General features: G+C 42.7%; 5 protein-coding genes across 5 annotated transcripts in view; 3 read left to right on the top strand and 2 right to left on the bottom strand.

Moving 5' to 3' along the window:
• LOC144698418 (uncharacterized) overlaps nt 1-3,437 on the bottom strand; it is a 66,987-nt gene extending 63,550 nt beyond the window's left edge. Inside the window, exon 1 of the mRNA XM_078570359.1 lies at nt 3,332-3,437. The gene's annotated coding sequence lies outside the window, so the exon portion shown is untranslated. The remainder of the gene's footprint in view (nt 1-3,331) is intronic.
• Nucleotides 1-3,708, bottom strand: part of LOC144697228 (uncharacterized) — a 39,024-nt gene extending 35,316 nt beyond the window's left edge. The window contains exons 1-2 of the mRNA XM_078569141.1: nt 3,582-3,708; nt 2,457-2,578 (exon numbers count right to left, since the gene is read on the bottom strand). The gene's annotated coding sequence lies outside the window, so the exon portion shown is untranslated. The remainder of the gene's footprint in view (nt 1-2,456; nt 2,579-3,581) is intronic.
• The window catches only part of LOC144697059 (uncharacterized), a 395,607-nt gene that overhangs the window by 162,383 nt on the left and 211,902 nt on the right, over nt 1-21,322 (top strand). The gene's annotated exons all lie outside the window — the stretch shown is intronic.
• LOC144697310 (uncharacterized) overlaps nt 1-21,322 on the top strand; it is a 273,200-nt gene that overhangs the window by 163,842 nt on the left and 88,036 nt on the right. The gene's annotated exons all lie outside the window — the stretch shown is intronic.
• Nucleotides 1-21,322, top strand: part of LOC144698416 (uncharacterized) — a 236,909-nt gene that overhangs the window by 162,415 nt on the left and 53,172 nt on the right.

Below are 21,322 nucleotides of genomic sequence, written 5' to 3'. Positions count from 1 at the left end.
ACCTAACACCTTTAACCTTTCATCTCTTAGACCTCACAGACAACCTCCCCCTTGCTTAATTAACCCTGGACACACACCCACAGCTTTCTACACAGGAAACATCATCACAAAAATATAAAAATATATATCTCTCATCACAAAATGCTTTTTACGTTCAAGCAAAAATGTTTGATACTCTTGTGTGGTCTGGTCTTTGAACAGTTTATTATCCTTTCGGTTCACCTAATCTCATTTGGGTTTAATTTAATTTCTTTCCAGTCATGTTGACAGCTTCTTCATTCTGGACTTTCAATTCTTTTTTCAAACATTTTGAGTCTTCCACGTCACTCACAAACTATTTCATTCCAATCATTTTGGAATTTGAAGTATTTTTTCTGTGAACTGTCCCTTTGCCTGAACTCCTGCTGCTGTTATATCTTGTTCTGTCTCAGCACAGGCAGCAACATATAATTCAGTGTTCGGTGTCATTAACCCTTTAGGGTATCTTTGAAATCTTAGTTCCTTCTGTAGTGGGCTTTTATCTTGAGATGTTTCAGGCACTTTTCCTGACTGCACTGTCCATGACTAGGGTGGACACATCAATATCTTTATTTTGTATCAGTTTGTTGCTTAACTGGGTCACAAATAGGCAAGGGCTTTTTTTTTTACTCACAGGAACATCTTCTGAACTGTGAACACGGTCCCAGAAAGTGGAAAAACAATATCAGCTACTATTTTTTTTAAATTCACGGGATGTGGGCTTTGCTGGCTGGGCCAGCATTTATTGCCCATCCCTAGTTGCCCTTGAGAAGGCGGTGGTGAGCTGCCTTCTTGAACCGCTGCACTCCATATGGTGTAGGTACACCCACAGTGCTGTTAGGAAGGAAGTTCCAGGATTTTGACCCAGCGACAGTGAAGGAACAGCGATATATTTCCAAGTCAGGATGGTGAGTGATTTGGAGGGGAACTTCCAGGTGGTGGTGTTCTCATCCATCTGTTGACCTTGTCCTTCCAGATGGTAGTGGTCGTGGGTTTGGAAAGTGCTGTCGGAGGAGCCTGTATCATTCCCCAATATAAAATCTACATACATAATCAATAACACCAACAATAACAGACCTTCTACGAAAGCATAGTTTAAATTGACTTTACACAATGGGATAGACACACACTCCCCATCAATACCCCGAACCAATACATTTTTGTTCAGCGAACGTCTTGAAGAAAAGTCTAAATCTTTTGTTAACAATAAGCTCTGAGATGAGCCAGTGTCTCTCAGGATAACAATTTTTCCAGGCTCTTTCTTGGACAAAAATGAAGTGACTTCCTCTTCAAATATAAATCCTTCATAATCCTTCTAGAAGGTATTGATTTCTCACAAGCTTCCCCCTTTGGTGCAACTTTCTCTGGAGAAACACCAACCACTTTTATCAATGCCACTGGTTTACTTTTTAATCTCCAATAATCTGATTTGAAATGTCCAACTCTATGACTGTGAAAACATATCAGTCTTTTTGACTCATTTCCATTCTCTACACTATCTTTTTACCACTCTGGGGAGTATCTTTTTTTTTAATTTCTACTATCCTTTCCACAATAGTTAGAGCTATCTTCATTCTCATACAGTCTACCTTTCCACTGGATGTGAATAACAACAGAATCCAATGACTGTGATCACCTGTGAACTCGCTGGTGTCTGAGCATGCTGGATAACCGAGTGAACCCCTTTCTACATATGAAGCAGGTGAACTGTCTCTCCCCAGTGTGAACTGGCTGGTGTCTGAATAGCCTGGATAACTGAGTGAATCCCATCCCACACTCCTCACTATGCAGTTGTTGGTGCTGCCGCAGGGTGGATGAATCACTGAATCCCTGCCCACAGATGGAGCAGGTGAATGGCCTCTCCCCAGTGTGAACTCGCTGGTGCGTCTGCAGGCTGGATAACCGAGTGAATCCCTTCCTATACTGGGAGCAGGTGAATGGCCTCTCCCCAGTGTGAACTCGCTGAGGTCGCAACAGGTCGGATAGCTGACTGAATCCATTCCCACACACACAGCAGGTGAACGGCCTCTCCCCAGTGTGAACCCGCTGGTGTGCCAGCATGTTGGACGAATCGCTGAATCCCTTCCCACACTCAGAGCAGGTGAACGGCCTCTCCCCAGTGTGTGTGCGTCGATGAATCTCCAGCAAAGATGGAGATCTGAACGCCTTCATACAGTCCTCACATTTCCACGGTTTCTCCATGATGCAAGTGTCCTTGTTTCTCTCTAGCTTGACTGTCACTTGAAGCCTCGTCCACACACAAAACATGTGTATGGTCTCTCCCCAGTGTGAATGGTGCGAACAGGCTGTGGAACTGGTTAAGGTTCTTTCCACAGTCTGTTTACTGGAATACTCTCACTTGGGTGTGTGTGTTCTCTCAGTGCTTTTCCAGTCATACTAATTTTTAAAAATTGTTGAAGCAGACAGAACAGACAAACCTTTCTCTTATGGAATCAAAGACTGATGATATTCAGATTTTTGTGAATCAAGTTGCTGTATCAGATCTTAACGTGATGCTTCATTTGAGTTTCCCATCTGTAATTCCACCCCTTCAAATATCCTGTAAAAGAAGTTTACAAAAGTCACCAGTCAGTACAGGATAGAAATTAAGAACCAATGGAACATCCTTTCTTCTCTCATTCCCCCAAAAGTTGTCAATCTCTGTCCCACACACCCTGCCTCCATTGTCACTCTGCTGGACCTAATAAACATCCTCCCAATTCTTCTGAAGGTGCCAATTCATGCTGATCAGCAGATCCATTCTCACTGCTTCCTGTCCCGAACACACAGACATGCAGCAACTCACTGCCGCAGAAGGTAGTGGGAGAAAAGATGATCAATGATTTCAAAATGAAATTGGATGGATGCATGAAATTGATTTGAAGGAAATAAAATTGCAGAGGAACGGGGATATAGAGGGGAAATGGGACTGATTGGATTGCTTTGCAGAGAGTCGGCATGGACTTGAGTTGCCGAATGGACACCCTTTTGTACTGTAATGTCTCTGTGACTGGAAATATATAACATAACTACATTTCTGTAATACAAGATTAGAAATTAACTGAGTGTACCTAATTAGAGAATCATAAATAATATGTACCTTATAACAGCACTAGACATATCTGTGTCTGATATTAATTTACTGTCCCTTAAATGGACTCTTTCTATGCTATAATGATTCGATAGCTGGAGATATACAGTGCTACATTACAAAATTGGAAATAAAAAATGTACTTTAACAGAGAACCAACAATATCTAGAATGTAACATATGACACTAGACCTACGCTATCTATGGACAAGACATGTCCTACCTTACTATGTCCTCTTAAATGTCAGCCTTCTGGGGAAACCATCCCTTTAATTCTGTACATCAGGAAAGAGACCATTCTTATAGCCAGACAAGTAAACGTGACAAGCTGAAAGAGCAAAGGATGTCAATGTCTTTGAGAGTAGAGATTGTGCCAACCTTTCTAGACCGCGCCCTCCCTGCACTAACTCTTTTCCTTTTAGTTCCTGCAAGTCAACAATTTAAGACCAGAATTAGAAAATAAATAGACATACAATAAATACATTGATTTCCTCACAGATATTGCACAGAAGTTTTAGCCAGAAGCTCATTGTTCAACTTCCGCATTGTTACTTCCACAATCAAACCCTACCTGAACCAGCCAATGGGAATCACTCTGCTCTGCGGTGACGCCTCAGGTTCCAATCTTGCAGGCCAGGCGCGCGGACACGGGATAAAAACAAAAAACTACTGCGGATGCTGGAAATCCAAAACAAAAACAGAATTACCTGGAAAAACTCAGCAGGTCTGGCAGCATCGGCGGAGAAGAAAAGAGTTGACGTTTCAAGTCCTCATGACCCTTCAACAGAACTGAGCAATATCAGGAGAGGGGTGAAGTATAAGCTGCTTTAAGGTGGGGGGGGGGGGGGAGAGAAGTTGTGGGGGGTGGTTGTAGGGACAAGCAAGCAGTGATAGGAGCAGATAATTAAAAGATGTTCCAGGCAAAGGAACAAAGAGGTGTTAAAGGTGGTGATATTATCTAAGAGAATGTGCTAATTAAGAATGGATGGCAGGACACGCAAGGTACAGCTCTAGTGGGGGTGGGATGGAAAGACTGACAGGGCATTACAGGTATAGATTTCAACTTCTTAACTTCCCAACTTCTCTCCCCCCACACCCCCACCTTAAACCAGCTTATATTTCACCCCTCTCCTGATATTACTTAGTTCTGTTGCAGGGTCATGAGGACTCGAAACGTCAACTCTTCTCTTCTCCGCCGATGCTGCCAGACCTGCTGAGTTTTTCCAGGTATTTCTGTTTTTGTTTTGGCGCGGACACGGGAGCCCCGCCCCCACCCTTTGTCCCCCCTCCCCCTTGAGCCAAGGTTTCCAGGTAACCAGCTGACGGCTCCGGACAGACCGAGAAGCCGCTCGGCGTACTGCCCCGCCCCCCCTGTCTACGGCGGCTGCCTGATCCAAAAAGAGATCGAGCGTGACCGCTGGCGGCAGCCGCACTGCGCCTGCTCTGGGCAGCTCGAGTCAGCAGTGTTTTCTGCGCCTGCGTGCTGGGCTGCCAGCTGAGGGAGTGGGGGGAGGGGTCTTTGTGAAGTGTCTTCGCTTTATTTTCTTCCGAGTCATGCAGTTTGATTTTAAACAGAACAATATTTCTTTTTAGCTTCACAAACACTAAAACGTTCTCCTCTGACCAACATCTATGAGTAAATCACTTTCTTCACCCCCCCCCACCCTTGGGAAATACAGAGAGTTGTGGGACTCTAACTGGAATTAGTGCCAAATATGCTGAGGGGGAAATGCTGGTGATTTTGTGGAACCTGCTTTTATTGTATGAAAATTTTAAGGTCTCTGTGCCCAATACAAGAAGCAGTGAACATGGATCTATCAGCATGAATCTCCACCTTCAGGAGAATTGGGAGGGTTTAAAACAAGTACAGCAGAGTGAGAATGGAGAGTTGTCGGGTGGAGATTTAGAGCTTTTGGGGAATAAGAGAGGAAAAAGTTTTCAATGGAATCTAAAATTGTCTGTTCTGAATTTCTATCCTATGCTGACAATGATGACTTTTGTGAACTCATTTTGCAGGACAGATTGCAGACAGAAATCTCAAATGAAAGGTCACACCAATATCTGACAATCACTCAATTCATCAGGACCTGAATACCATTGGCCTATGAATTTCATCAGTTTTGAATCTAGGAGGAAAACTTTTTTCTGGTCTGTCTGCTTCAGCAGGTTTTAAACATCAGTGTGACTACACACCCGAGTGAGAATGTTCCCATGCACTGACTGTGGAAAGACCTTTAACCAGTTACACAGCCTGAAAACACATCACAACATTCACAGCAGGGAGAAACTGTACATGTGTTCTGTATGTGGACGAGGCTTCAGCCAATCATCAAACCTCGAGAGACACAAGGACAACCGCACCACGGAGAAACCATGGAAAAGACTGTTGGAAGGGATTGCCTTCCCCGCCTGCACTGGAATCACATCAACACATTAACACTGGGGAGAGGCCATTCACCTACTCTGTGTGTGGGAAAGGGTTCAGTAATTCGTCCCAACTGCTGACACGCCAGTGAGTTTACATAGGAGGGAGACTGTTCACCTGCCCTGAGTGTGGGAACGGATTCAGTAATTCATTCACCCTGCTGACACACCAGCGAGTTCACACTGGGGTGAGGCCGTTCACCTGCTCCCTGTGTAGTAAGGGGTTCATTCAGGCATCCCATCTGCTGACACACCAGCAGGTTCACACTGGGGAGATGTTGTTGCCTGCTCTGTGTGTGGGATGGGCTTCACTCAGTCATCTCACCTGCTGAGACACCAGCAAGTTCACACCAGGGAAAGGCCATTCACCCGCCTTGTGTGTGGGAAGAGATTTGGTGTTTCATCCTCTGTACTGGCATACCACCGAGTTCACACCGGGGAGAGACTGTTCAACTGCTCCAAGTGTGGAAAGGTTTTCACTCAGTCATCCAACCTGCTGAGACACCAGCAAGTTTACAAGTGATGACAGGAGTTGGATTCTGCTGCTGTTAATCAACCCAGGATTGAACTATGTTCATTCTGACAGTTCGTGAAATGGGAGGGTCAGAGGGTTTCTTTCTGTGGACTGGCCAATCTCACGACTTTCCTTCCAGTGGACTGATGCTCTTTGAGCCTGAGAGGGCACATTTCCACTGAAATAATCCACAAAAGCTGATGAAGGACATTTATTTTATCCTGGATAGTAAATAGTGTTCTTCCTACCACTACAGGTAGATCTAAAATAAATATATACGTTTCTGTTCCATTGAGTCTACAGCACAAGGCCAGGCCAGTCGGTTCAGTTGCTCTATGTCAGTATTTATGCTCCACATGAGCCTCCACCCACCCCTCTTCATCTCCCCCATCAACATATCCTTCTATTCCTTTCTCCCTCATGTATGTATTCATGCTGTTACTCAACCACTCGTTGTGGTCGTGAGTTCCACATTCTCACCACTCACTGGGTAAAGAGGTTTCTCATGAAATCCCTGTTGAATTATTGAACCCTTTCATAATCTTAAGGAATTCCATCAGGTCACCCTTCAGTCTTCTCTTTTCTAGAGAAAAACAGCCCCCTCCTTTCCTGAGGGTTAAATGCTCTCGGTTCTGGGATTATTCTTGCAAATCTCTAGTGCCTCTATTTCCTTTTTCTAAATGGAGATCACTAATGTTGACAATACTCCCAGTGTAGTCTAACTATGGTTCTAGACAAGCTCAACATAACCTCCCTGCTTTTCAATTCTATTTCTGTAGACCGGAACTCCATATACAGGCCCCACTCTTTAGGAAAGATGTGCAGCTCTTTGAGAGGCTGGAGAGAGGATTTACCTGAATGGCACTGGGGATGAAGGACTCCAGTCAGTTGGAGAGACTGGAGCAGTTGAAATTGTGCTCCTTAGATATCAGATTCAGTAGGACAGAGAAGGAGGTAATTTGGCCCATCGAATCCATGGTGCTGACTGTACGGCAAACCAGTCAGTCCCATTGCCCATTCTGTCACCGTCGCCCTGTGAGTTTATTTCCCACAAGTGCCCATCCAGTTTCCTTTTGAAATCACTTGTTGTTTCCATTTCCACTATCAATGCACATGGACCCGCAGGAGCCTCTGTCCCTGCTCACTCTTTCGAACTGTACCATAAAAGAGTGGAAGGTTCATCAATAATGCTATCAGGCAGCGCTTACTCAGCAATAACCTGCTCACTGTCTCACAGTTTGTATAAAACATGCATGTCCCAAGATTTCATGGATAGCCCAGTTAGTGTGCTGGGAGAAACACAAGGTGCAGAGTGAGAGAGGGGGGGCCCCAGTCAGTAATTAAAAAAAGGTAATGAAATTGAGTCCAGGCAAATATCAATGAATTAACACCACTTTATTAACAAATTAACATAGTTAGCACTGTACTTGAATCAATTTATTAACTGACAGAACTAATTCACTTAAAGGTCAGATTAATATTAAAGCAAAATACTGCAGATGTTGGAGATCTGAAATACAAACAATGTGCTGGAAAAACTCCACAGGTTGGCAGCATCTGGGGAAAGGAAAACAGAGTTAACGTTTTGAGTCCAATCTGACTCTCCTTCAGAACAGATTAACTATATTAATGATATTAACAGATAGTCACTTGCTAGTACAGAACTTTAGCATTGCTGAGAAAAGAGACATGATGTTGAAGCTTTTCATCTTGCCCTCATCAGGACAGATCCACAAGAATACCAAATCTCAAAGGGAACAACGGGTATGAAAAACGGGTGCTGATTGGTTGGCAAGTGGACTGTGATTGGTAGAGGTATTGCCATGGAGAATGCACCAGGGAACAGTAACTGCCAAGCTTTTCCTAAACCAGACAAATTGACTCTGATTGGTCAATGCATTGCCTTGTGGAAGGAACAAGGGAATGGCTGTCCCTGAAGCTTCTGTTTAGTTGAAAAAGGTGCAATGAATGGACATGTTCTTTCTGTTTGAAAAGAATGGGGCCCGGTGTTTGAATACTGTGAGTCTGACTGATAATATTAAATTGGTTGTTAGTTTCATTCTTCGCACAATCAGGATCGTTTAGTAAATGTTGTCCAATTGCGGAATCACATCTAATGTTAGTCACTATGTTCTGAGTTTTGCAAGCTCTGTCTGGTTAACGACAGTCAGTACTTTGCCCATTGCGAACAGCCAAAAGGATGTGCTGCTTGATATGATCCGCCAGTCATTGAGACATACGGGCTACATACCTGGCAACACCCCAGCACTGAAATTCATGTACCACATTACTCATTTGTGTGGTAGGCAGAATGTCATTTTGGTTTCACATCAGCATTCTGTTAGTGAAGAATATCATTAATGTTGCCACTGCATAGTAACAGTGTTGCTTAAATTTTTGAGACACCTTACACTTCCAGGATAATCTGAGGTAGACTGGGCATTTTCAGGACCCAAGGTGGCGGTCTTAGGCCCGTTCATGAGTTTGCATGATTATACAGTGAACCATGGTCTGGTCATAGTAGCCACGAACCCGAAGGATAGCTTTGAGGCAGCCTATTTGGCATCATGCTTGCATGGTGAGCAAATGGTTCAGGCCTTGTTTACGAGGTTGCTGATTAGGTCAATCTTATAGTGCGTGGAAATGTAGGAATCACAACACATATGTTGACCAGTGAAGGCAGCCATGCAGTAGACAGTAGTAGAGAACCCATTAGCAGGTATCTCAACCACCACATTGAGGAATGGGAGCTCATTTCAAAGGGGAATTTGAACACTGGCTGGAACCCATTAAGATATGTAAGGAAACCTTAGATGCAGCTGCAGAATCAAATATAACTAATATATCATCTATGTCTTGGGAATACACAAGGGGTAGGAGGTTAGGGGCTATTCCATCAAAGATGTGTTTCTCATGGAAACTAAGAAAGATGTGCATGATAGCTGGGCCTGGGGGGGATTTCATGTCAATACTATCCATTTGGGCAGACATGGTGTCATTAAATCAGAACTCAACTGCGCGAGTTACTGAGTTCATAAGTTCAATGAATGCAGATTCAGACAATGGTGGAGGGTTAGATTGCCATGACATAGTGACTTGGTGCAAATCTCTATGGCTTCCCTGAGCGGTGTATTAGTGAATAGGTTCGCAATGTTGAATAAGCACATGGACATGGCATTGCTATCGATGTGCAAGTCCTGTATGGTCTTTGCAAAGGTGAAGGAATTCTTCACCATGTATGAGGAATGTAATATATATCATATATATATATATATATATATAAAATCACACACATGCATATACTGAACAAAAAATGTGTCGTATACACTATTCAATAAGATAGAGATATGGGGGGATTTTCAGTGCGTGGTCATGACCTGGAACTCGCTGCCTATGAGGGTGGTGGAAGCAGAGACAGTAAATGATTTCAAAATGAAATTGGATGGGCATTTGAAGGAAATAAACTTGTAGGGGAACGGGGATGGAGAGAGGAAATGGAACTGACTGGATTGTTCTACAGAGTCGGCATGGACCCGAGTTACTGAGTGGATTGCTTGTGACGTAACGACTCTCCAACTGGAAATATATAACGTGGCCAATGTACTAAATTACAATTAGATTTTTGCTGGATTTTTTTTTTCAGTGACAAATGCATCAATTTAAAGGAGCATCAGCATTTGCTTTGAAAATGCTTCTGACTTTAGGCCCCATGGGGGCCAATGTCGGGTCCCTAGTATCTGTCTGGGTGAGAGGGGGGGCAGGTGGACACCAGACTGGGCTTCAGTGCCACAAGGAGCAAAGCCAGGGTTCCTGCTCCACATGGTGATCCCATGGCTGGGAGGAAGCCTGGTGTCAAGGGGAGGGGTTAGTGGCATCAACTGGGGGCAGCAGGAAGCCCGCCAAGGTCCCACCTATTTCCATTATTTTTAAATGTATTCCACCCATCGCTTATTTCACACCACCCCCACTAGAACTACCTTGCTTGTGCTGCTCTCCACTCTTAATTAGCACATTCTTTTAGATAATATCACCACCTTCAACACCTCTTTGTTCTTTTGTCTGTGACATCTTTTGGTTATCTCCTCCTATCACTGCTTGCTTGTCCCAACAACACCCTCCCCCCTTAAACCAGCTTATATTTCAGGTCTTTCCTATTTCTACTTAGTTCCGTTGAAGGGTCATGAGGACTCGAAACGTCAACTTTGCTCTTCTCCGTCGATGCTACCAGACCTGCTGAGTTTTTCCAGGTATTTCTGTTTTTGTTTTAGAGAGTAGGCCAATCTTTCCAGAGTCTGCACCCTCAATGGATTCACTTCCTTTCCCTTCAGTTCCTGCAAGTCAACAATTTAAACCCAGAATGAGAAAAGTAATGAAAAGGGGGAGAAAAGAAAGTGTTTTACTCACAGATATTGGACACAGGAGGAAGTTTTAGTCTGTGTTAAACTCAATCTTCACTGACACAAAGCCGGCGCTCTTAATGCCTGGAGGACAAGAGTCCTTCTGGACCTCCAACTCTTCCCATTGGTCAATCCCCGCATGAAGACATTTTGACCCCATGACGCGCACCATTGCTGGCCACCGTGAAACGCTTTTCTCCACACATGCGCACCCCCTCTCTTCATTGCCCATGCGCACTCCCGGGCCGTCCTGCCTGCGCGGTGGATAGACCGGCTTCCCTGAAGTGGGGGCTTGTAGGAGTTACGGCTGCCATTACTGAGCCACAGCCCGGTCTCCAAACACATGGCATGAAAAGTGGGAGTGAGGGGCGCAATGACCCCACCCTGTCACAAAGTACATGTAGAAGTCATTGGATTTGACTTTGACATCGCTTGAACAAAACTGTTAGTTAACTTTAGGCGTAAAGATTTAGATACCTGGGTGACATATTGGGGAGGCAAATTGTGACTGTGAAACTGACCCCGAGAATCAGCACCGTCAGGGAAGGAGAATTCTAGTTTGAGAGGGAAAATGATTTTTTATGTCAACTGGAATATCAGTTTCTAATTTCAATTGTGTACTTACTGTAATGGCTTTAGTAAACGTCTTGTCAAGCATATTGGAGAAGGAGGACTTGCAGATGGGAAAATCAAATCAAACATCCCATGAACATTTGATAGAGTTAATTGATTCATCATGACCAGATGATCATCGGCCATTGAATGTGGAAGGAGAAATAATTGTCTGTTTGAAAATATTTCTAACATCCGTGTGACTGGCAAAGCATCAAGACAAACGCACCCAAGTGAGAGTGTTCCAGTGCACTGACTTTGGAAAGAGCTGCAGCTAGTTACACAGCCTGACAAAGCATTGCACCATTTACAATGGGGAGAGGCCGTTTATATGAGGCTTCAACTGATTGTTGAACATAGTGAGACACAAGGACACCCACAACAGGGAAAAACCATGTAAATGTGGGGCCTGTGGGATGGGATTCTATTACCCTCTGCTCTCGCCCTCCTCCCTGCCCCCATTGTATTTGGAAAACCTGTGGATTTACTATTTACGCAATCTGGACACTACTGTATTCCTTTAATGAAACCTAACTTTTCTATTAAGCAGATTAAAGGAGTGTTATTAGCGTCAGGGGATAGGAATTTAGAAGATGAAAAGCAAATTGTGTTAAAATTGCACCAGCAGTTTGTCCATCCTTCTTTGCAAAGGTTAAAAATTTTGCTAAGGGATGGAGGAATAAGGGATGGAGAGTACACTAAAATTACAGAGCAGATAAGCAATAGATGTGGCATATGTAAGAAATCCAGAAGGACATTGTCATGGCTGATAGTGAGTGCACCTTTAGCCGGGCATTTCAATGAAGTTCTGACAATGAATTTAAAGGTATGGGATAAAGAAAAGATCATTTTTGTTTTACATTTCGTAGATTTGGCAACAAGGTTTAGCCAGCCGACAATCATATACAGTAAAGAAGAGAAAATAATTGTGGATCAGATAATGGAGAAGTGGATAGGGACTGTATTGGGACCACCAGCAAAATTCCTCACTGATAATGGGGAAATTTGCTAGTGACGAGCTTGTGGATATGTACAAAAACATGAATATAATAGTTATGAATGCCACAGCTGAAAGCCCCTTTAGTAATGGAGTGTGTGAAAGGAATCATGCAGTAATAAATGAGATGCTTTGTAAAATATTGGTGGATAGACCAAGCTGTAAATTATCATCAGCTCTAGCATGGGCTGTCCATGCCAAGAATTCATTGCAGATGGTTGGGGGCTATAGTCCATATCAGTTGGTTTTTGGTAGAGACCCAAAAATTCCTTCAGCCCTGAATGGTCAGCCCCCAGCTTTTGAGGGAACTACGATTAGCTCTACCTTATCTGAGCATCTAAATGACCTGCACACGGGTAGAAGAATGTTCTTTAAAGCCGAAGTTTCGGAAATAATCCGGCGAGCTCTAAGACACAATGTATGACCATCGGAAACTATTTTCAATCAGGGAGACATGGTATGCTATAAGAGAGAAGGACTTAATGAGAGGAAAGGTCCAGGAAAGATTATCAGTAAAGATGGTAAAACAGTCATTTACAACATGGGAACTACACTATTCGGGTGCGCTCATCAAGGTTAGTTGGCACAGACTACAAATTTGCGGGTTCAGAAAGTGTAGGAAGGGACGAGGAACCATGTGCTTCTCATACCCATATGTTGCATGATTGTGAGGACCAGGTAGCTAAAGTTGACAGGGTATCTGAAGATGGAGATAGTACTTTGGACAAAGAAGATGAAGCGATTTGTCCCAGAGGACGAATGTCGAAATCTGGCACTAAAGTTACATATTGCCATAAGGAGCCAGTCAATGGTGGGATGCGATGATGTAGGTAGAGCAGGGAAGTCCACTGGAAATATTAAAACTGGTTAAATGAACAAGATAAAGGCCTATGGATTGGAAACATGAAGTACAAAAGTACTTCACAGCACGGAAACACAGTATCAGTTCAGACAGTGGGCCTGGGAGTGGACATGCCTCTCGGAAGAGATCGTGAATTGTTGAGTGAACATCTATAAATGAGAGAGGGAGATCAAACATAACACCTGGAGCATGATAGAAGGCAGGATAAAGAGCATAGCTTAACAAGGTCAAGGAATATGGCACAGACTGGTAACAAGGAACAGAAGCCCATGTGATTGAGAAGTCTTATTAGTTTCAAACAAATTAGACTATAAATTAATAAAGGATGCCAAACAGCAAGAACTACATAGTTGGAAAGAATTTGGGGTATATACAGAGGTGCCAGATAGGGGACAACCAGCTCTGTCTCATAGGTGGATATGCATGGAAAAGGTGCTTCCTGATGGGACTTCTAAAACTAAAGCCAGACCAGTGGTATGAGGGTTTGAAGAAAAACTGGGTGACCGGGGTGTGCCAGTACATTCACCTACGGCAGGGAAAGTTATACTGGAGATCCTTTTGGCTCTATTAGCTACAAATGCTTGGGAATGCAAGTCCATTGATATTAAAGCTGTTTTTTTGCAGGGAGACCAACTTCAAAGGGAAATTTTCCCTGTCCACCAAAAGAGGTGCCAAACGCAGAAAGGATTCTCTGCAAGCTAGATAAATGTGTATACAGTTTAAATGACGCCTCCAGGGTTTGGTATTTCTCAGTGAGGTCAGTTTTGTTAGTGTTGGGCTGTCTTCAGTTGGAAGGCCCGGTAATGTTTTATTGGTACCATGGAGGGAACTTTCAGGCCTCTTTATGATGCATCTAAATGATTTGTGAGGGGTTGTAGTAGTGAATTTGAAACAGTTGCCATTAATGGGCTCAGAACGGAGTTTAAAAATTGGAAGTCAGTCTTTTGTTGCATTTAAGTACATTGGATTGGAAATTAGGCAGGAAGGATCACACATCCTTTTACATCAGCAATCATACTTAGAGAACATCAACCCCATTGCAATTAGTCATGGTAGAAAGATACCGTTGCTTCTGAAACTGAAAAAAAGGAATGCAGAAGTCTAATTGGGCAACTCAATTGGCTAGGTGAACAAACAAGGCCTGATGTCAGTTCTGACATTTTGGAATTAAGCACTAAAATGAATGATCCCAAGGTTGAAGGAATCATTCAGGAAAACAAATCATCGACAACATTAAAAATGGAGCAGTGTGTTTGAAGTTCCCATCTCTGGGTGATGTTAGAAAAATGAAATGGATTGTGTTTAGTGATGTGTCTTATGCACATCTATATGATGGGTTTTCAAGCGTGGGAGGATTTATAATATTTCTTATGGTGAAAAAGGCAAATGCTGCCCTTTGACATTGGAATCTAAAAAGATGCAAGGAGTTGTAAAAAGTACATTAGCAGCGGAGACTCTTGCCCTTGTTGAGGTGATAGATATGGCATTCTATTTATCAAAGATACTGGAAGACATTTTAAATGGAAAAGGGTATTCAGGAACTGTACCTATCGAATGTCTCATAGATAATAAGTCACTTTGGGAACACGTTCACTCTATGAAGTGCGTTAATGGGAAGAGATTGTGAGTTGACATTGCAAGCTTAAAAAAGATGCTCGAGAATAAGGAGATTGCCAAGATTGAATGGATTGATAGCAGCTACCAATTATCTGACTGCTTCACTGAAAGAGTAGCGAGCTCCAAGAAGTGATTAGAGATCTTCAAAGAGGGATGTCTTTTTAAGAAAAATATACTCCTTTTCTGTGGACATATCTGTACATGTGTTGTCTTTTTTTAAGGAGGGGAATAAGGTGAATTTATTGAATGAAACAATATATATTGATAAAAGCAAAAATAAAAGCAAAATACTACGGATACTGGAAATCTGAAACAAAAACAAAAATAGCTGGAAAAACTCAGCAGGTCTGACAGCATCCGCGGGAGGAATACAGTTAACATTTTGAGTCCGTATGACTCTTCGTCAGAACTATATACTGATGTTGTTATTACTATTTTTTTGTGTGATTATATAAACTTAAAGGTTATTTTATTTTTAAGAAGAGGGGAATCTGTTAGGGAAGGAAACAGTTAAAGAAGTTCAGTTGCTAATTATTAGGTTGTTTAACTAAGTACCCATTTGGTTGTATAAAAGGGATAACAGTTGAGACTAGTTGGCTCTGTGGAAAGTTTTATGACAAGCAATGATTTGTGAGGGGTTGTAGTAGTGAATTTGAAACAGTTGCCATTAATGGGCTCATCTATCTGAAGGAGTCAGTCTTGGCTTTGGTCTTCATTTCTAAACAACTATTGGAACTTAACATATAATTGTATAAGACTTATTTACACTTGTATTCTAATCCCTTTGTAATATAGGCTAACATACAATTTGCCTTCCTAATTACTTGCTCTACCTGAATATTAAGCTTCCGTTATTCATGTACAAGGGCAGCCAGGTCACATCTGAATACAACCATTTCCCAGTCCTTCACCATTTGAAAATTATTTTGCTTTTGTTTTATTTTTTCTCCCAAAGTGGATAACTTCACACTTCACCACATTGTATTCCATCTGCCATGTTGTTACCCACTCACCCAACCTGTCTATATCCTTCTGCGGACTCTGTCCTCCACACTGTTTACTTTCCCACATAACTTTGCATTGTCAGCAAATCTGGATACGTTACACTCAGTCCCACCGTCTAGGTAAATAATATAGATTGCAAATAGCTGATTCCCACTTACTGATCCTCGTGGTGCCTGCCAGTTATAGTCTGCCAACCTGAAAATGTCCCATTTATTCCGAACCTCTGTTTTATGTCCATTAACTGACCCTCAATACATGCTAAGATATTGTCTCCTTCACATGAGACCTAATTTTGTGTAATGACCTCTCGTGTGACACCTTATCAAAAGCTTTTTGAAAATGTAAACTGCTTTCCCCTTATCCACCTGACGGTTATGCCCTGTTCCCTGTGTTATTCTCATTATCTTTTCCTGACCCACTCTGCTTACTTTTACCCCAACACTGCTCTGGAGCTTGACATTTCCCTTGCTGCTTTTGAATTTACTCTTTCCTGAATTATCCCATACCCACCACAACCATCCACAACTGCCCCCGACCCCACCCCCCCCCCCCCCCCCCCACCCTCCCTCAGGCATCCTGGGCAACAGGTTTTTAAACAGCTTCACCCACGTCCAGGCTGCAGGTGATGTTTGCAGCCTAGCGGAGTCCATGGGCCATGTATATTATCACTGTGAGAAGTTGCAGTCCCTGTGTATTTACCTGAAGGGGCTACTCCTCAAACTTTAATTACACTTCAGCCCGAGGCTCCTAATCTTTGTCGGCCCAGTATGGAAGGGGCTGGGTAAGTTAGAACCTTCTCCTGGGCCTAGTTAAAACAGCAATTGGTAGATCCAGGATGTGTGGGGTCGATGGGTGGGGTCGAGGTTCACTCTGCCTGCCGACCTCTCTTCCATTGTCTTGCCTGTGCCCTGGTGGTCAGGGTCAGCGAGGATGCAGTTTCCACCAGTAGGCTTGATACCTTCCACAACTGGTGGGCACCCCCGGGTACAGGGAGTCTCATAGACACTGGAAACAACATTCTGGCTCATTAGGAAGGTTCACTTTGCTTTTGATGGGACTTTGGCTTTGATTTTGGATTCTTTTAGTTTGATTGGATTAGATGTTTGGAAGAACAGAGAGGGGAAAAGGGGAATCTAGAATTACCTGTTTTAAATTTCTATCCTGAACTGATAGGAGTTGACAGTGTCAATATCACTTTTACAGGGTATTAGAAAGAGATGATTTGCGGATGGGAAACTAAAATTAAACATCTCAACAAAATCTGACTGAGTCACTTTATTCATCAGGACCTGAATATCATAAGCCTTTGAATGTGGAGGGAGAAAGATTTCTCTCTTCTGTCTGTGAGAAAATATATCAAACATCAATGTGACTGGAAAAGCACAGAGACACACACCCGAGTGAGAGTGTTCTTAGTGAACTGACTGTGGAACTGTAGTAACGCAGTCTGAAAAAAACAAATCACACCATTCACAGTGAGGAGAAACTGTACATGTGTTGTGTGTGCACAAGGCTTCAACTGATTGTCCAACCTGGAGAGAAATAAGAACACCGGCACCACAGAGAAACCATGGAAATGTGGGGACTGTGGGAAGGGATTCAGATCCCCGTCCGTGCTGGAAATTCATCAACGCAGTCACACTGGGGAGAGGCCGTTCACCTGTTCCGAGTGTTGGAAGGGATTCGCTCAGTTATCAAGCCTTCTGATACATGGGCGAGTTCACAGTGGGGAGAAACGATTCACCTGCCCTGAGTGCAGGTTGGCAAACTGTCGGATCACCAGAGAGTTCACATCAGAGATAGAGCATTCACCTGCTCTGTGTGTGGGAAGGGATTTGATCTGTTATCCACCTTGCTGAGACACCAACACATTCACAATGGGGTGAAACCATTCACCTGCTCCGAGTGTGGGAAAGGATTCACTCAGCTTGCCCAACTAATTTCACACTAACATGTTCACTCTCACAGAAGACCTTTCAAATGTCGTAACTGTGAGAAGAGCTTTAAGGACAAAATGGATCTGCTGATTCACCAGTGCACTCACATTGGAGAGAGGCCATTTACCTGCTCTGTGTGTGGGAAGGGATTCATTCTGTATTCTCTGCTGCTGAAACACCAACGTATTCACACCAGACAGAGACTGTTCACTTGCTCCATGTGTGGGAAGGGATTCTCTTATTCATCAACTGCAGACACACCAGCAAGTTCACAAGTGATGGCAGGGATTGGATTCTGCCGTTATTGCTGTTGTTAATCACATCCAGGACAGAACCAAGTTCATTCTGAAAGTTGGAGTTTGTTTCAGTTGATGTTATTAATCTCTGTAATTGGGCTGGAGTTTAATATTCTGGATTTAGGTTAAATAAATCAGCTTTGTGTCAAACACACAGTGTTCGAGCCCTTGATTTCTCTAAGGTAGGAGTAGACTAATTGATGTACTGTTACCGACTGTTGTATTTTTGGGCCTTTTCTCCTTTGTTAATGGAGACTTGTATTTATATAGCACCTTTCACAACATCAGGATGACCCAAAGTGCTTTACAGCCAATGCAGTTCTTTTGAAGTGTAGTCACTGTTGTGATGTAGGAAATGCAGTCGCCAAATTGTGCACAGCAAGATCCCACTAATAGAAATGTGATTGTGACCAGAGAACCTGTTCAGTGATGTTTGTTGAGGGATAAATAAGAAGCAATACACCAGGGAGAAATCCCCTGCTCTTTGGAATAACATCCTGGGAATGTTTATACCAACTGAGAGGGCAGATGGGGCCATAGTTGAAGGTCTCATCTGGAAGACTGGAACTTTGACAGTGCAGTGCTCCCTCTGTACTGCATAAAAACATCAGCCTGGATTTTATGCTCATGTTTCTGGATGTGGATTTGAACCCACAACCTCCTGACTCAGAGATAAAAATGCAACCACTGAGGCACAACTAACACCTCATCATTCCTCTGGATTATTTCAGTTCTCATACCTTCAGTTACTCTCACAAGTAATCTGACAAGTGTAAGATTTTAGTCCGGGGGTCACAGGTTACCCAAAAAGGGGGTCTCGGCGTGGGTGATTTTAAAGCATTTTATTAAGAAGCAATAGCTTAGATATGACACATCAGTTAAATAGGCAGATAAGACAATTGACCCATAACAGGTGAGAACTGCTTACTGGTCCCAGATTGGACAAATGGATGGGGAGAAGCAGGGGGGATACTGATCTCTGTGGCTGGAGGTGGCAGTCTCCTCGGAATGGTTTACTGGCCCCAGATCAGGGGGCTGCTGATCTCCATGGCTGGAGGTGGCAGTCTCCTTAGAATGGTTTACTGGACCTGGATCAGGGGGATGCTGATCTCCATGGCTGGAGGTGACAGTCTCCTCTGAATGGTTTACTGGTCCTGGATATGGGGGGATGCTGATCTCCGTGGCTGGAGGTGGCAGTTTCTTCCTTTCTCAGTCTCCTTGAGCCAAAGTGTTCAGCTGAAGCCAGCACGGATCACTTTGAGAAGCTCTTCCTCGTCTGAAGTGATTTTCCCTCTCTAAATCCTGTTCATATACCTTATTTCTGGGCTTATAATGTCTGTCACTTAATCCATCATCCTTTGGCTATTTTGTGGCTCATCTCTCTCTAGGACATCCTGCTTAATCTTTATTCAGACAGTCAGTTTATATTTGGGACATGAGGTTCCTCCACCCTATCAAGTTTGTCTTGTTTCAGGGTCTGTACTGGAGACATGTCCTTGGCAGAGATAACAGGCCTCACTGTCCTGTGTTTGTCAACCCAGGAAGCTTTCTTCCTAAGTGAGAGAGAGATTCCTAGAACAGTTAATACATTTTTGAAGATTTCATAAGGTTATTTGATGGTGATTTCTCACAAATCTCCCAACCTTGAGAAGGGAATATCCTTATTGACTTCTCACATCTGATTTCTGTCTAACCCAGCTATTTCTAAGCTACGACCTTGTTTTCCTAATTTCTTGATTACAGACTGTCAATAACATACTAAAGCTTCTAGAATTAACAGAATCAGCAACACAAACCCTTGAGTTGCCACCAAGAATAAATGTAAAAACTTTCTGAGTAAAATGTGATAAATTTTGACTTTGATTCATCCTCCCCACTTGCAGATCATCTCACACAATTTAAATCATTGAACCATATGTATTTACGACATGCCAAACAAAAGTTCATGATGGAATTTAAAGATTCTCCAGCTCTCTATTCACCTGCATCCACCTTGTGGATATTTTCTAAAACCAGATTCTATATCCCTCTTCACTTTAATTTTACTCTATCTGATAGATACCAGTGTGTTTAATTCTAATCGGATTGTTTTAAAGTCAATCCGAGTCTATGGAGTTTGTGCCAATACCTTGATGATTTAAAATGTCTCATTCTCTTGACCACATTAATCACTTCATGTTCTTCTGTTGACAAGTAGCTGAACATGACTGGGACCTATTCCTCAGTGCAGCTTCACCTCGCATTTCTGCATGTTAGTTACTCCACAAGTAACAAATCACATCTGCACACTCACATCGGTATCCCAAAATCATGCCACATTTGCCATCTGATATAAGCCACTCTTGACTTTCAGGTAATCTTACCAAACGATTAGGGGAATGTCGATCTGAAGATATTTGCTTATCTCCCCCTGCATGGTTCAATGCCTTAGGTGGTGTCCAGACTATCAATTGCAGTTCAGAGGCAAGGGTACAAACATCTCAAAGTCATCAATTTACTAGTTTGACCTACATTTTCCTGGCCTTCACTTGAATGTACATGGATACCAGATTGATCTCTTCTATTGAACTATACCCAGGATGAAACATTCCAATTCCCATTTGGTGGTGTAATTTTTCACTCTTATTCTAAGTGGACCATCCCATTAATTATCATTCTATCTCATTCAGGAGCCCTGGAGGAACTTTACTGACTAATTCAATATTCTCATAATATGATATTTTTACATCAGAGACAGAAGTACAGGTATCTGCAATCAGTTTGGAGATAACTCCCATTCTCAAACAATTTGTCCTTGAAAGATAACAAATGAGATAAAGTCAAATCTTTAAAAGGCAAAGTCTTTAGTTCAGATCGTCACCATGTTGTCAGTGGAGAGGGGTAACTCCTCTGCTTGTTTTGGAAAGGCCTGTGTAAACATTCTCAAATGCACACAATTGTGTCACCTTTACTTGACTATATTTTCAGATCAAAGACGAACCAAACACCATTTTTATCTTTGTTTTACCAATTCTTTTGGTATTTTCTCAGCTTTGACCAAACGTTAGTGTTTTTTTCTCTCTATTATTTCTTCAGGCACCTTTCCAAATGACTGGAATAAAACTGAAGAAAATTGACACAAAAAAAAATCAGCTTTCACAAGTAAACGGACGCTTCAACATTCTTAGACCAAAAAGAGTTAAAGAGGGAGGAGCTTCCACAGCTTGTGAGCTCCGGGTCATAAGTTCAATGATGAAGCTTAGTTTTAGAAAATCAAACATTTTGTGCCTTTTACAATTATACAAGTAAATTGTAATTAATACTTAAAGGTTTACTGTCGCTCAGCAATTATAATGTTTCACTTTTCTCAGCAGAGAAGCTGGCAGCATTTTAGATTAAATATTAGTTGTGCATTTCTCTTGTAGCTAGTGTATGGAGAAGATCTGCCAGCACAGAAACCACACTGTGCTTCTGGATACACTCAGTCTGCAAGTAGATGAAGTTTTTAAACATCACCCAAGTGAAGGCTTTCCCTGTGATGCTAAGGAGCATCCCTTTGGGTGTTGCAATTTCC

The sequence above is a fragment of the Cetorhinus maximus genome, chromosome 23, assembly GCF_964194155.1.
Source record: "Cetorhinus maximus chromosome 23, sCetMax3.hap1.1, whole genome shotgun sequence".
Taxonomy (NCBI): Eukaryota; Metazoa; Chordata; class Chondrichthyes; order Lamniformes; family Cetorhinidae; genus Cetorhinus; species Cetorhinus maximus.
Note: the sequence above shows the minus strand (reverse complement) of the source record. Positions and strands in the feature narration are given on the sequence as shown.